Source organism: Sorex araneus, chromosome 2 (assembly GCF_027595985.1).
Source record: "Sorex araneus isolate mSorAra2 chromosome 2, mSorAra2.pri, whole genome shotgun sequence".
Taxonomy (NCBI): domain Eukaryota; kingdom Metazoa; phylum Chordata; class Mammalia; order Eulipotyphla; family Soricidae; genus Sorex; species Sorex araneus.
Genome location: NC_073303.1, coordinates 165,988,982 through 166,006,630, shown reverse-complemented (window position 1 = coordinate 166,006,630; position 17,649 = coordinate 165,988,982).

Sequence of the window (17,649 nt, the reverse complement as noted above, 5' to 3'; positions counted from 1 at the left end):
AATAAAAGGAGTTCCTCACCTTTAAAGATTGAATGTTTGTGTAAAACATTGCTGCCAACAAGCTTGATAGATTTTTTAAAATAATCTTTCTTTATAAAAAAGGATGAAAGCTGAATGAGAAGTTTCTTTGAATTCATTAAACTTATATAGCACTTCATAGTTTTCAAAGATACTCATATATTTAATTACTTTATCCAATATTAGAGAGAAAATAACTGATTTCAGATTGATTATCACTTTCTAGCTGTGTGACTTTGATGTTTCCTTTTTTTATTCCTTTTGAAGTTTAGTTCTCTGATACATGAAAATAGTATTTTTCCTCAGAAAACGGCTGAGAAAATAAGCAAATATTTATTCAAACATGGTTCCGTGGGGGCAGGAGAGATGATTTACTGGGCTGAACGCATGCTCTGTATTGAGATAGCTTGGGTTTGATCTCATGCATTGCATGGTCCCAGAGCACCTCTGGGAGCCACTTAGGGTGTGGTCCAAATAAACAAACAAACCAACAGAAAACCATCAAACATTTTCCTTCTTTGTATTTCTTTTTAGTTGAGGCATGAGATTTAGAATACCATTAACGGTAGGGCTTCATGTGTAGGGCATTTCAACACACTCCTGCAACAGTGTCCACCACTCTCCACCGTTTTCTGACACTCTCCCCCAACTCCACTTCTCAGAACTTTTTTTTCTGAGACAATCACCAGGAATCACACCACTTTTTTTGGAGATTTGCACATATCTGGATGATGTGTAACTAGAAATATTTTGTGGGATCCACAATCAGTCAAACATAGCTCATGACAACGAATTAGAATATAAGTTTTGGTTATTTTTGAAAACTAGGTATTAATATAGTTCAAATTAGATAAAAATGAATGACCCCCTGAGTTCCACCAAGGGTCACTTCTAAGCACAGAGCCAGGAATGTCCCCTAAGCACTACCAGGCATGGCTAAAATAGCACACCGTGCCAAGTTAGAAGAAATCTTAAAAGTTAAGTAACTAATCAAAGACTTTACAGAGTGAAAGTATCAACACAACAGGAGTCTTTAGTTTTTAAATCTATTATGCTTTTGTTTTGCTATGTATTGTCTACATTCACACAGAAATATTTCACATATGAGCATACTGGCAGTTCTAAAATTATCTGGATACACTTTATTTTATTCATATATTAAAATTTTGATCTAAATGATATTTATGCCACTGTTACACTTTAAAACTATGCCATGGGGTATGTAACTAACTATGTGTTATTGTTTTTCAAACTCACTGCTTAAATACGAAGCTCCCTGTTCCCAGAGAAAGCGTTTAGTGGGATGGAATACATGTTTGCATGCAGGAAGCCCAAGTTTAATCCCCAAGCACTGCCAGGAATAGCCCCTGCGACACTCCAAAAGTGGCACCAAAATGAATAAAATTAAATAAAACTAAATTTAAAATAAATATAAAACAGCTTAAAAATGTAAAGAAGGGCAATGACATACTGAAGTGAGCAACTATATGTAAATCATATACCAAGAAGGAGATCTACTAAAACCAAAAAAATATATGTGTTTACACAAGTTTGTTTCAGATTAGATCTTAATGTCTAGTTTAAGTGATCATATATTCTGCTGTACCAAATAACTTGGAATGAATTCTTGATTAACAAGAGGATACATTATCAAAGATCATAAAGGCATGATTTACAAATCCAATACCCAGAATGCAAATTAAAGATTGGCTTAGTTTTTAATTCTCTTTCCATGTAATTATTTTTTTTGTTTGGGGGGCCCACAGGCTGTGATGCAAGGAAACTTCCCCCAGCTCAGAGCTGACACCTAGAAGTGCTGCCAGGACCACAAAATGACATGCCCAGGTCTCCCAAATGCACAGCCTGCCGTGCTCTCTTTTTAACTCCTCCCCCTGTCATTCCTGTATGTCCTTATATCTACTCTTTCCTGAGTCTGCTCCTTTATTGTGAGAGGACTTCTAAGCAAAAATGGCCAGAGACAACTCAGAAAGAAAACTTGGGAGTGTGTGTGTGTGTATGTGTAGGGGGTTGGGGGGTGGAGGTGGGGGTGGGGCGGTTAACAATTTAGATGTTGTAGTAATTGCTGCTAACTTGTAAAGGAAATGATTCTAACTAAAGTACTTTTTTTTTTAATTCACTGTGAGGTAGAGTTTCAGACTTACAAACTTTCGTGCTCACATTTCAGTCATACGGTGGTCGAGTGCCCATCCCTCCACCAGTGCCCATTTTCCATCACCAATGGTCCCAGCATCCCTCCCACCATCCCCACCCCGTCCTCTCCCCACCCCACCCCACGCCTCTGTGGCAGAGCATTCCCTTTTGCTCTCTCTCTTCTTTGGGGTGTTGTGGTTTGCAGCAGAGGTATTCAGTGGCCATCATGTTCAGTCTACAATCTACCATAAAGTACATTTTTAATACCTGAATACATTGACTTATCTCATATTTGTTGCATGTGTACTGCATAGTAAACTTCAAATACAATTTTCCTCACTACTCTGGCATACCGGAGCTGGCTATCTGCTTTGCCTGACTAGTAGATGAACTTTGTCATAAGGGCTTCTTTCCTAGCGTTCCTTCACAACACAACTGCTCCCACTGGTGAGACTTCTTCAAGAAACACAGCTAATTCCAATTTGTGGATTTTCCATTATCCCAACTGTCACTTCAAGTCAATGATTCAGACACTATTTCTGTTAAAATTATTTTGATAGTGACCTGGTTATTATCACAAACAGAGTTTTGCTTTTTTTGTTGCTTTTAATTCTTTTTCCTCCAATTTGGTCTTTGTCAGAAATCTCAAGAGTAATCATACTATCTCTCATTTCTGTCTCAAGAACTCAAGATAGTTTGCATAATCTCATTTTGTGATTACTGGAGAGTATTCAAATAATTAAAATAAAATTTGTCTCAACACTACAAGCCTTGAGATTATGTGATTTTATTTCAAAACCTGTTTAAATGTGTCCACACAAAATATTGCCGAGTGAAGTAATTAAGTTAGACTTGCTATTTAAAAACAATTCTCCTGAGGTTTCCTTGGGATCACATTTTTTTTAATTCCCTCACAAATGCAGCATAAAATATCCCCAGAAAACCCTCACATCTGGTTTTCCTACTATATATGTGTATGTGTTTGTGTGTGTGCATGCACACACGTGTTTGTGTGCCCATGTGTCTGTGTCTGTACATATACAAATATATATGTATATATATATATTTATAAATTTTTTCTTTTTTCTTTTTCTCCATATATTGCTGTAAATAGCCTTGTGAAACAAATTGTTCTGCTTGCCACCATTTTTTTAGAAAATAAATTTAAGTCCAAAAGATAATTTTTTAGTGATTTAAGACGTAAAGAAAAAAAGATAAAATCCTTCTTGGGCGAAAACCATACAGATCTCTTGCCTTGCCTGCAGTCAATGCAGAGTCCTTCCCAGGTAAGACATAAGGCCCCTAGATCCCCACCAGGAATGATTCCTGAGTGCAAAGTTAGGAGTATGCCCTCAGCAACTCCTGACACCACCCCAGACAAGCACGCAAAAATTTTAATGTAACATATAAAATTTATTTAACAAAAATAACAGGTACAGTCAAATTGACACAGTAAGAGAAACACTATTAGAAATGTTTCCTTAAACATCCTATAGTAACCTATGGCAGTTGCATTTAACTGAGCTCCTTGCTAGGAGGAATAGAGCTTGTTCACAGGTAAGAAAATTTGTACATTTTCCAAGTATTCACTGAATAATACTATCTACACACACCTGGCTAAAATTTGAAAAAATAATTGACATCTCCGGATATATTTGGGGTTTTGTTCTTCTCTTCGGAAAAGGTGATCTAAGAGAGGAAATGTGGCTCTGGTTAGTGAATCATGTAATGATATTAGTCTAGACTCTGTGCAACTTCCACGCTCCCCCATTCTTCTTCAAGAAAGCTTCTTCTTCTTCTTCTTCACACCAGATAAATTGGGGGTACTTGTTTGGAAAGCTTTCAGCATACCATGACATACTAGTACTCAGTACTCATTAAAGAAGTACTTCTACAAGAAGTGGATCTGCTTTGGGGCCAGTATGACAATGCAAAGCTGAGGAAGAAGCAAGGGGACACGGATCCATAAGCAAAGCAATCACTCAACTGCAAACCAAACTTGAAGGCTTTCTTAAAAAATAGAGCATTTACACACCCTTGGCCCAGATAAATCCGGAGCCGCTGAGCGTGAATCGGACCCTCTGCACCTAAAGACTTTGATTCCAGAGATCTAACACATTTGGGCATCCAGCGCAGCATTCGATAGCAATGCACTGGGACTGCGAACTGGGCTACAACTCTGTACTGCCAGGGGGTGGATATTTTTCCTCCCCACCCTGTCTTCGTGCACGGAAAGCGGCGGGCTGGCGGCACCCACGTGGCAGGCGTCATCTTGTATGACTCCAAACCCAGAGGTATTCGGTTTTTACTTTTGGGGCTCCCAGGAACTCATGGGAAGGGGGCGTAACCGGCACGCCCTCGGCCCAGATAAATCCGGAGCCGCTGAGCGTGAATCGGACCCTCTGCTCCTGAAGACTTTGATTCCAGAGACTTCTTACAGCAATGCATTGGGACTGTGAGCTGGGCTATGCAATTTCTGGCAGAATTTTCCCTGGACTTTATACAGAAATCCAAAACCGCGCGGACACAGCAGCATCCGCGCGACTTAACATTTATAATTGTCAGCAATGTGAAACGGTTCCTTTTGAACAGGTCTGTCTTGGGGGGGAAACTCCAAATAATAACAGTAAGTTTTTGTTGAAATATTGAAGCTTATTAATGTAGCAGCCACCTCTCTGGACTGTGAACTAAGCAAAAGCCCCACGCTGGCCTGCGCGGCGTGGTGTACACCATACTATGAGGCGCGGGAAGGGGAATGAGGGGGAAAAAGAAAAAAAAAAAGGGAAAAGGAAAAAGGAAAAAAAAAAAAAGAGAGAGAGTTATGTACTTGTAGCCGTGGGGCTACATATCTCTTCATTTCCAGCAATGAAAAACTAATTATCAAATGTAGTAGGTCTGTCTCTCTTGGGTGGAAACTCCAACAACTATAGTGAGTTTTGTGTTGAATTAGGGAATGTAATCAAGGTAAAGAAAAAATGAAGTGAAATTCATTAGTTATACAGTAGGGAGTAGGGGGTGTGGGGGGCTATACTGGGGTTTTGTGTGGTGGAATATGGGCATTGGTGAAGGGATGGGTGTTTGAATATTGTATAACTGACATATAAACCTAAGAACTTTGTAACTTTCCACATGGTGATTTAATAAAAAGTTAAAAAAAAAGTTTAATTCTGAATACTAAAAAAAAAAATAGAGCATTTAATCTTCCAGAGATACGTAAATATAAAATAATAAATTTCTACTTACCTGTTGTGACAGGGAATTATATATCAATTTGCATGAGTTGCTGAGTCCAGATATTTAGCCAGATTTTAAATTTCTCTAAATTATTTAAGGTTGAGATATTAGCATTTAAATTGGCGGGCTTTGCGGAAACCAAATTCTCTTCAATAATGTGTTTGAGTGTCATTCAGTCAGTTGAAGAACTGAATAAAACTTTGGCTTCCGAGCAGGAGGGCTTTTAGCTAGCAGACAGTCACGGAATCTCAAATGCAGTCTCTCTCTTCCCTGATCCTAAATTCACTGACACATCCTGAAAATTTTGAACTTGGAAGTCGCCAGAGTTATGTAAACCAAATTTTTATAGTTAATATATATTTATGTAATTGCATATAGTTTAAAAACGACTGCTCCCACATGCACAAATTCTGTTGGTTTAGTTTCTCAAAAGAGCCCTCACTAGTGCACTCCCTCTCGCCTTTAACTGTTGGTCATGCTTATTTAATCTATTTTTATGCCTAAATGTTTTTTTTTTAATTTTATTTATTTTTAATTAGAGAATCACCGTGAGGGTACAGTTACAGATTTATACACTTTTGTGCTTATACTTCCCTCATACAAAGTTCGGGAACCCATCCCTTCACCAGTGCCCATTCTCCACCACCCGTAAACCCAGCGTCCCTCCCACCCTCCCCAATCCCATCTCCCCCCCACCCCACCCTGCCACTGTGGCAAGGCATTCCCTTCTGTTCTCTCTCTCTAATTAGCTGTTGTGGTTTGCAATAAAGGTGTTCAGTGGCCGCTGTGCTCAGTCTCTAGCCCTCATTCAGCCCGCAACTCCCTTCCTATGCCTAAATGTTTGAAGTGTAAGCATCATGACTTTCCATGCCTAAAACGATCCTCAGCACTGAAATTGATATTTTCTTACATAAGAAAATAGTAATATCATGCTTCCACTCAATAATTTCATACCATTTAGTACTTGTTTCAGCCTGTAGTCTTCCAGTAGTCTAAAAATGGCTTATTTAAACAGAAAGTCAATTGAGATCCAAATGACTGTGCTGGTAGTTGTTGGAATATAGTACTTTATAGGTGATGCTGAGTACCTCGTATTGCTTCACAACAAGAAACATTCCATGTCTGATTGCTGCACAGTGATCCAAACATTGAATTTCAGGCCAATGAGATGAAAGTGTGTTTCTTCCCTTTGTAAAGTTACGACTTTCCCATTTTTTGACATGTAAATAAACTTTTGTATATTTTAGTATTCTTTTCATGTATGTAACAATCAAGCTAGTACCCTTATCCATTTATGATTTTTACCTGAATCAAATATTGCATCAAAAGTTATAAGAAATGTTATTATAATATTCCATGACGATGTATTCTAAGCTTACAAGACAACCATTGCTACTCCCATCTCTTTGCAATGTGTTCAATTCTGAAATACTAACATGAAATTTTGAGTTTCCATAGCTATGATCAACAAAATGAAGTAAATACAATGCTCAAAGTGGAAAAGATCCCACCTGACAACTTTCCGTGTGTAAAATTAAAGAGATTTTCAAGATCAGCAGTAAAAGTACAAATGATCAAATTTCTAAGTCCCATATTACTTCTTAAAATTAATTGTGACATATTAATTGTGAAAATTTTCTAAAATAATGGGGAATATAGATAATCAAAATATTCCTGGCAGTACAAACCAGAGAGCTAATAGCTAAAATTTTTTTCAGATTTGTTGAGATAAAATTGATAAATTTCAATCAACATAATTCATCGTATCAACAAAAGTAAGGATAAAAACCATATGATCATATCAATTGATGAAGAGAAAGCATTGGACAAGATCCAACATCCATTCATGATGAAAACCCTCACCAAAATGGGTTCTGGAGGAACTTTTCTCAAGATAGTCGAAGCCATGCACCATAAGCCTATTGCAAGCATTATCCTTAATGGGGAAAAACTAAGGGCCTTTCCTCAAAGATCAGGGACAAGACAAGGATGCCCACTTTCACCACTTCTGTTCAATATAGTTCTGGAAGTACTTGTGATAGCTGTTAGACAAGAAAGAGATATCAAGGGCATCCAGATAGGAAAGGAAGAAATCAAACTCTCACTATTTGCAGACGATATGATACTATATCTAGAGAAGCCTAAATCCTCTACTAAGAAACTCTTAGAAACAATAGACTTGTACAGTAAAGTTGCAGGCTATATAATCAATACCCAAAAATCCATGGCCTTCCTATATGCAAACAATGAGACAGAAGAAAGGGACGTGAAAAAAAGCAATCCCATTCACAACTGTGCCCCAGAAAATCAAGTACCTCAGAATCAGCTTAACTAAGGAAGTAAAAGACCTCTACAAAGAAAACTACAAGACTCTACTCCATGAAATAAAAGAGGACTTGAGGAAATGGAAACATATCCCCTGCTCATGGTTAGGGAGAATCAACATTGTCAAAATGGCAATACTCCCTAAAACACTGTACAGATTCAACACAATCCCTATAAGAATACCCATGACATTCTTCAAAGAAATGGATCAAGCAATCCTGAAATTCATATGGAAAAACAAACGCCCACGGATTGCTAAAACAATTCTTGGGGAAAAGATGATGGGAGGCATCATCCTCCCCAACCTCAAACTTTAATACAAAGCGGTAATAATCAAAACAGCATGGTTCTGGAACAAAGGCAGAGCCTCAGACCAATGGAACAGGGTGGATTATCCCTACACACAACCCCAAATGTATGACCATCTAATCTTTGATAAGGGAGCAAGAAATGTGAAATGGAGCAAGGAAAGCCTCTTTAACAAATGGTGCTGGCATAACTGGACAACCACGTGCAAAAGAATGGGCTTAGACCTCGACCTGACACCATGCACAAAAGTCAGATCAAAATGGATTAAAGACCTCAACATCAGACCACAAACCATAAGGTACATTGAAGACAAGGTCGGCAAAACCCTCCACGATATTGAAGATAAAGGTATCTTCAAAGATGACACGGAACTAAGCAATCTAGTAGAAACAGAGATCAACAAATGGGACTACATTAAACTAAAAAGCTTCTGCACCACAAAAGATACAGTGACCAGAACACAAAGACTATCTACAGAATGGGAAAGGATATTTGCACAATACCCATCAGATAAAGGATTGATATCAATGGTATATAAGGCACTGATTGAACTCTACAAGAAGAGAACATCCAACCCCCTCAAAAAAAGGGGGCGAAGAAATGAACAGAAACTTTCCCAAGGAAGAGATACGAATGTCCAAAAGGCACATGAAAAAGTGCTCTACATCACTAATCATCAGGGAGATGCAGATCAAAACAACCATGAGATACCACCTCACATCACAGAGACTGGCCCACATCCAAAAGAACAAAAGCAACTGCTGTTGGAGACGACGTGGGGAGAAAGGGACACTTCTACACTGCTGGTGGGAATGCCGACTGGTTCAGCCCTTTTGGAAAACAATATGGACAATTCTCAAAAAATTAGAAATTGAGCTCCCATTTGACCCAGCAATACCACTGCTGGGAATATATCCCAGAGAAGCAAAAAAGTATAGTCAAAATGACATCTGCACTTATATGCTCATTGCAGCACTGTTTACAATAGCCAGAATCTGGAAAAAACCCGAGTGCCCTAGAACAGATGACTGGTTGAAAAACTTTGGTACATCTACACAATGGAATACTATACAGCTGTTAGAAAAAAGGAGGTCATGAAATTTGCATATAAGTGGATCAGCATGGAAAGTATCACGCTAAGTGAAATGAGTCAGAAAGAGAGAGACAGACATAAAAAGATTGCACTCATCTGTGGAATGTAGAATAACAGAGCAGGAGACTAACACCCAAGAATAGTTGAAATAAGTACCAGGAGGTTGACTCCATGGCTTGGAGGCTGGCCTCACATTCTGGAGAGAGGGCAACGCAGAGAAGGGATCACCAAGTATAATGTGGTCGGAGGCCATGCGGGGGAAGGGTGATGTGGGCTGAATGTGGTCTAGAGACTGAATACAGTGGCCGCTCAACACCTTTATTGCAAACCACAACACCTAATTAGAGAGAGAACAAAAGGGAATACCTTGCCACAGTGGCAGGGTGGGGCGGGGGGGGGGATGGGATTAGGGAGGGTAGGAGGGATGCTGGGTTTACTGGTGGTGGAGAATGGGCACTGGTGAAGGGATGGGTTCTCAAACTTTGTATGAGGGAAACATGAGCACAAAATTGTATAAATCTGTAACTGTACCCTCACGGTGATTCATTAATTAAAAATAAATAAACTAAAAAAATATATATCAAGGCATGAAATATACAAAAACTATACAGTGAAACAAAATTGATCTTAAGTTCTCACAGCAAGGGAAAAAAACATTCTTTTAATCTACCATAACACCATTAAAAACTTCTTTTCAACTATAAATGTTAACTAAATTTATTGTTATTTCACAATATATGCTTTATATGTGTGTACATATATTAAACTCAAACAGTACTTATGTTAACTATATCAACAAAAATAGCTGGAAGAATTAGGCTTCATTACTTAGGCATATTCATATCAAACCAAAAAGCGCCAAACAAGTCAAACCAATATTAAAGAGATTCTATAACAATGGTTTTCAACAGATGCCAATTCACAGGTATAAAAGGTTAAAAATTACTGCTCTAAAAGACTGGCCTTACTTACACTTGAGGCCAGATTATGCTGTGAAGGACCACTCTATGTTTTGTATAAGTTCATCAGCATCACTGACCTCTGCCGATTTAATATCAGTAGCATTTCCTATCCAGTGTGACAACTAGAAATGTCTCCAAACCTTGTCAAGTGTCAATGAAAGGTTAAAATTATCCAAAGAATAACACCCTATGTAGTGGGGCTGGAGTGATAGCACAGCGGGTAGGGCATTTGCCTTGCACGCAGCTGACCCGGTTTCGATTCCCAGCATCCCATATGGTCCCCCAAGCACCACCAGGAGTAATTCCTGAGTGCAGAGCCAGGAGGAACCCCTGAGCATTGTTGGGTGTGACCTAAAAAGAAAAAAAAAGAAAGAAAACGAAAACTATGTAGAAAAAATAATTTTTAAAGATTTTTGGCTATTTTAGTTGTGGAAACTAGAGTCAAAAAGTTAAAGTTAGAAATTGAAAAGGCAAAAATACAGACTTTTAAAATTATCTCTCTCAACTGATTAAAGAAACTCCACAATCTACACAATGGAACACTATGCAGCTGTTAGGAAAGATGAAGTCATAAAATTTGCTTATATGTGGATAGTCATGGAGAGTATCATGATAAGTGAAATGAGTCAGAAATAAACAGACATAGAATGACCGCACTCATTTGTAGAATATAAAATAATATAATATGAAACTGATGCCCAAGGACAGTAAAGACAAGGGCCAGGAATATTGCTCCATGGAAACCTGTCTCATGAGCTGGAGGAGAGGGCAGCTGAAATAGAGAGGGATCACTAAGTCAACATGGCTGGAGGGATTGTTCAATATGTGAGATGTGTGCTGAAAGTTGATAAAGGACTAAAGGTACCTATATAGATACCTCTCAGTATCTATATTGCAAACCATAATGTACAAAAGTAGAGAGAGGGTATGGGTGAAATTGTCTGCATAGAGGCAGGGGAGGGGTGGGATGGGGGCATACTGGGGACATTTGTGATGGAAAATGTGCACTGGTGGAGGTATGGGCATTCGATCATTGTATGACTGAAACTCAAACATGAAAGCTTTGTAACTGTATCTCATGGATATTCAATAAAAAAATTGATAAATTTAATCAAGACTCCATCAGATGACATTTAATATATATGATGTGATAGCACAGCAGGTAGGGTGTTTGCCTTGCGCATGGCCGACCTGGGTTCCATTCCTCCATCCCTCTCTGAGAGCCTGGCAAGCTACCGAAAGTATCTCACCCCCACGGCAGAGCCTAGCAAGCTCCCCGTGGCATATTCGATATGCCAAAAAAGTATGAAAACAACAAATCTCACAATGGAGACGTTACTGGTGTCCACTTGAGCAAATCCATGAACAACGGGATGATGAATATAATGTGTAAAAAATATTTAATGTAAAAATGTAAAAGTATATGTATTATAAACATACTAATTATATTAATAGTGCTAACTTAGCACTATTCATATATATCACCTATATTTCTATGCAGATTGAGTTTCTCTCTCTCTTTCTCTCTGTCTCTCTCTCTCTCTCCCTCTCTTAGCTTTTTGTGCCACCCCCAGCAGTGCTCAGGGAATACCCATGGCTCTGCACTCAGGGATTACTCCTGATGGTGTTTGGAGGACTATATGGGGACCCAGGGACTGAAACCAGGTAAATAGTATGTAAGTCAAGAACCGTACCTTGCCTCCTGTACTATTTTCCAGTCCCCAAGAATTTCTTAACCTTTTTGTATTGTTATTTGTTTCAAATATTCTCCTGCAATCAGAGTTTCTAAATCTGAGTTTTATATCTTTGGCATTAATTATTCACATTTTTTGCTACTACTGCCTGCCTTCTGCATAAATGAATTTGCCTCAAACTACACTAAGTTGAAGGGGCAGGAACACCCACTGAGACTTGAATGGAAAAGATATTAAACTAAAGGGATATGGGATTTTAGAAATTAACATTCTGATAGAAACAAGAAGATACTGAGACAATACTGGAAAAAAGCCAGTTCCCTCAAAGTTTAGGTCTGTTCTAGTTGATTGTGGAAGTTTAATTAAGATCCCAATAGACTTTTGAACTCAGAATACTTATTCAAACTCATTGTGAATCCTTTGAGGTTGACTCATTACTAATATTTTTCCATTTTAGGGTAAGATTTCCCGCTGACACTAAGCAACACAACCTCAACGTGGGTAAGTGGAATAGGAAGTTCAAGATCACTGAACTCTTGTAAAATGACTTATTTATTGTTTTAACAATTCCTCAGACATGCTTTGTAGTTTTTTTATTATTACTATTAGATTTTGAACTTATATTTTTCCACCCTGTGGCCTTAATCTTCCTAGGAAAATCCTGAACAACAGAAACAGCTGCTAAAAGAATGAGCTCACTAATTAGTTTCACATTGGGAAAATAAATAGTGTAACAAGTAACCTACCTTATTGTTTATTTCTTAAGGGATAGTGTGGAAAATGTCCACTTATGACTTAATTGCAATAAAATAAATAGGATTCAACTTGTATGCTTTGGTTGACAAATTTTCTAAAAGCACAACTGTTCCAAATTATAATAAGAATTTGTCTTCATATGTTTAGCTGCTATTTATCTATTTATTAATCTTTTTCATCTGAGAAAAGTCAGTGATGAATAAATTATACTGCAAATCCAGATAGTATGCAGCAGCATCAAGAACACTAGCATCAGTTGAACTCCACAAAAAGAAAACAGCAAATCTCATCAGAAAATGGGGCGATGAAATGAACAGAAACTTTCTCAAAGAAGATATCAGAATGGCCAAAAGACACATGAAAAAATGCTCCTCATCACTAATCATCAAGGAGATGCAGATCAAAACAACAATGAGATACCATCTCACACCACAGATACTGGCCTACATCCAAAAAAACAAAAGCAACCAGTGTTGGTGCAGATGTGGGGAGAAAGAGACTCTCCTTCACTGCTGGTGGGAATGCTGACTGGTTCAGACCTTTTGGAAAAATAGTATGGACACTTCTCAAAAAATTAGAAATTGAGCTCCCATTAGACGCAGCAATGCCACTTCTCGGAATATGTCCCAGAGATGCAAAAAAGTATAGTAGAAATGACAGCTGCACTTATACATTCATTGCAGCACTGTTTACAATAGCCAAAATCTGTAAAAAAAAAAAAAAAAAAAAAAAAAAACGAGTGCCCGAGAACAGATGACTGGTTAAAGAAACATGGTACATCTACACAATGGAATACTCTTCAGCTGTTAAAAATGATGAAGTCATAAAATTTGCATATAGGTGGATCAACATGAGTCAGAAAGAGAGGGACAGGCATAGAAAGATTGCACTCATTTGTGGATTATAAAGTAGCAGAATGGGAGACTAACACCCAAGAACAGTAGAGATAAGTACCAGGAGGATTAGTCCACAGCTTAGAAGCTGGCCTCACATGCTGGGGGAAAAGGCAGCTCAGACAGAGAAGGGACGACCAAGTAAAGGGTGCTAGGAGGGCCCGTTCGTGATGGGAGATGGGAGCTGAAAGTAGACTATAGACCAAACATTATGGCCACTTAATATCTCTACTGCAAACCATAACACCCAAAAGGTGAGAGAGAGCAAAAGGGATTGCCCTGCCACAGAGGCGGGGTGGGGTGGGGGAGGGGGGATGGGGGTGGTGGGAGGGATACTGGGAACATTGGTGGTGGAAAATGGGCACTGATGGAGGGATGGGCACTCGACTATTGTATGACTGAAACGCAAGCACAAAAGTTTATAACTCTGTAACTACCTCATGGTGATTCAACAATAAAATGTTTTTAAAAAAAGAACACCAGCATTCTGTCTATGCATCATTCTGTCTTGGGAAGCAATATATGAAATGTCATCTACTTAGTAACAATAGGTTTCTGTAGATGTTAAATAAGTATCTCATACACTGACATTAACATATTGTCCTGTCTCAGTAATGGAGTTTACTCATTTCACCTATCCTAAAATTAACATATCTTTTAGAAATATAGGTACCATAATTACCCTTCTGTTTATGTATTTTTCCCTCTTCTCATCAAAGAACTTCCTTGCTATTAGGAACATAGTGTATGTGCCTTCTCAAAATGTATTCCTCAAAAGTCTATCTCCCCATGTGGTGTTCCTGAAGAGCCAGGCCTTAGGAAAGCAATTTGGATGAATGGAGTCACAGGGTAGAATATTCATGAATGGATCCAAAATTCCAAAGTGACTGCTTTCTGCCATGTGAGGGTTATAATGACAAAACAGGAAGAAGAGCCACACTAAACACCTACCATACACAACTGATCTTAGACTTCAAACCCCTAGAAGTGTAGATTATTTAAACCAGAGATTCTCAAACTTCCCACTCACGTGACCCCAGGTATACAAAATAGCCATACAGATCACACATTACTGATGATAGATCATAAATGTGCTCTAAAGTAAAAAATTTACAATAGCTACGTTCAGTTGCATAACCCACAATATAAGAAGCAAGGTGCTAGAGTAATAATGCAAGGGGAAGGGCACTTGCACACATTAACCCAGGAACAAACCATAACACCTCATATGATCTTATGAGCACTTCCAGGAGTGATCCCTCAGCAGAAAGTAAGAAGCAAGCCCCTGAGCATCACTGGGCCTATGAACAAACCCTCAACTTCCACCACCCACCCAAAAAAAACCACAAAGCTAGGATTTAACCTCCCAATCTATGATAATGTCTTATAGCCACCAGATCCAAATAAAATATTCTAACTAAATAAACGTATGCCTCTTTTAAAAACTCAAAGATAGTTCTTGCATGCTTCTCGTCAACACTGTATTAAATGGTTTTGTTTTGTAGTGCTGTTTATATTTTCTTTTGTTTCCCTTACAATGAATAAACTTCACAGAAGTATCTCCAAGGTCAATGAGAAATGGGCTTCAGTAGCCTATTCCATGGAGCCACAGCTATAGTATAACAGGTAGGGCATTTGCCTTGCATACAGTGGACCTGGGTTCAATCCCCAGCTTCCCATATGGTCCCCTGAGCACTGCCAGGAGTAATTCTTGAGTGAAGAGCCAGGAGAGACCCCTGAGTGTTGCTGGTTGTGACCCAAAAAGTGAAAAGAAAAAAAGAAGAAAGAAAAGGTGGCCAGAGAGACTGGTAAAAAGACTTGAAGGACAGAGATTAGTTTGGGACCAGAGTGATAGTAGAGCAGGAAGGGCACTGGCCTTGAACACCACCAACTGGCCTTTGCTAAACTAACTGCATTTTTGTCTCTAGAATTTCATGATTCTGAGAATAGAGTTGGAGCAGTCCCCAAGGACCTGCATATGTGCCTCTGGTCCCTCACTCATCTGCAAAAAGCACCTTGCTGTATAGGTTATGTTTTCAAGTCACATACTTAACAGGAATTAGATTTCTAACTCATTCTAACTCACAGAACTTAAAAATAATAAGAGACATACACCAACAGCCTGGTTTATAAATAAGCAGGGGATCTTTACAGACCTTTTTTCAAAACAGACAGTTAGATAACTAATAGATGCCTTAAAGATAAATGTTCAGCATCCCTAATTATTAGGGAAATGCAAATTAAAATCACAAAGAGAAATCACTTAATAGGAGTTGCAATAGTTCATGTCAAAAACAAGAAGGAGGTGTTTTTAAGGATAGGGAAACAGGGTATAGTTACTATGAAAGACATGAAACTGTCACAAAAAAATTAAAATTAGAACAGCCATAGTATCTACCTATACTATTACTAGGTGTTTATCCAAGGAATAGAAAAACACTAATTTGAAACAATATCTAAATCCCTATGCTCACTACACTGTTATTTATAAAGTCAAGATATGGAAACAATCTAAATGTGCATGGAGGGATGAATGGATAAAGAAAAACAGGTATTCAGTCATGTGTTGCTTAATGATGGTGATTCATCATTGGTAAATGTCAAAGTACATTTACACAAGCCTAGATCATATTGGCACCACTAACATGTTTTTGCTTGTTTTAGGTTTTGGGGTCACACTCAGTGGTGAACAGGACTTATTCCTAGCACTGAGCTTAGGGATAACTCCTGCTGGGGCCTGAGAGACCATATAGGGTTCTGGGGATCAAACCTGAGATAGCTCAGTGGAAAGTAAGCACCCTACTTTCTGTACTCTATCTCCACCCCAGCACCATTATATTATGCAATACATCATTAATCCAAATGTAGTTAAGAGATGCTTTCCATGTATACAGTGGGATACTACTAAATTTTTAAAAGTTTGATAAAATATTTAAAATAACAAATCATTGTCATTTGCAACAACATGGATAAAATTTTGTGTTATTGTAGTGAAGCAACTCAGAGAAAAATAATGATTATTTCACTTACATGTGGAATAATTTTTTAAATGAACAGAAAAGCAATTCTTAGATAGAGAGAACTGAATTGTGACTATCAGAAGAAATAGAGTTTGAGAAAGGGTAAAAATAGTAAATTAAGTTGTTGGTTGATGGATAAAAACTAGATTTTAGTAGTGTCATGCAATATACACAGATGTCAAATTACAATGTGATTCATGAAAACTTACATGTTACATACCAATATTGCCTCAATGAAAAAACTACATCAAATATCATTTCAGATTTCTCTTTTGAATCAAAAGATGCACTGTTCTACAATTTACAGATTCATATTCTTTCTGAATAAATTTAAAATGGAATGCTCATCAAAATTATTTTGTGGTTCAACACAACTTTGCCTCTCATTTTTGCCTGGTGCCAGTCAAAGTGAAGACAAACCCACAGGCAATTCCTGTGGGGGCAGAAAATACTAATTTGTTTTTCCCTATGACTACAACCAGTTAACTGGCATCTGACCTGGGATGTCCCAGGAACCCTTAGCCATGTAGGAATGCTTTTTCTAAATTATGTCACCTTAACCTGAAAAACTAAAAGTAAGATCAAGGGAAGCATTTAGATAAGGACTGGTTATAAAAAAAAAGGAAAACAGACAAGACAAAGGACAGATTTATAGTAGATTTCTCATTTCCTTTGAAAGAAAATCTGTTTCTCTAATCAAGCTCTACACTAAAAAAACTATTGTAACATGATATATAACCAGACTATACAAAATGAGGAATTTTATTGAAACAATTAATAAAAGTATTGCATGCTTAAAATCAAATAAAAGCAAAGATTTATTGAATTTATAATTTTATTAAATTTGGACATAATGCTGAACATTAATTTACAGCAGTTATATAATATTAATATAGGCTAGAGAAAATAAATCATATGCTTGCCTCAATATATAATATTTGCTACAGAATTATTTAGAGCTTTAGTTTGTTTTTAAAATATTTTTGCAAAATGGCTTATTATGCCTCTTTGCTTTATTTCTTCTTACATCCAGTCATCATCCAGGTTAAAAATAATCTGTAAATATTTGTCCATGCTAAAACTCTTGCCTTTCTTTATAAATGGGTATATTAGATTAAATAAAAGTGGTATCCAATAAATCAGGAAATTGCTGAGCCATGCATAAACTCCTGTTGGCATCTGCCCTTGTCTTTT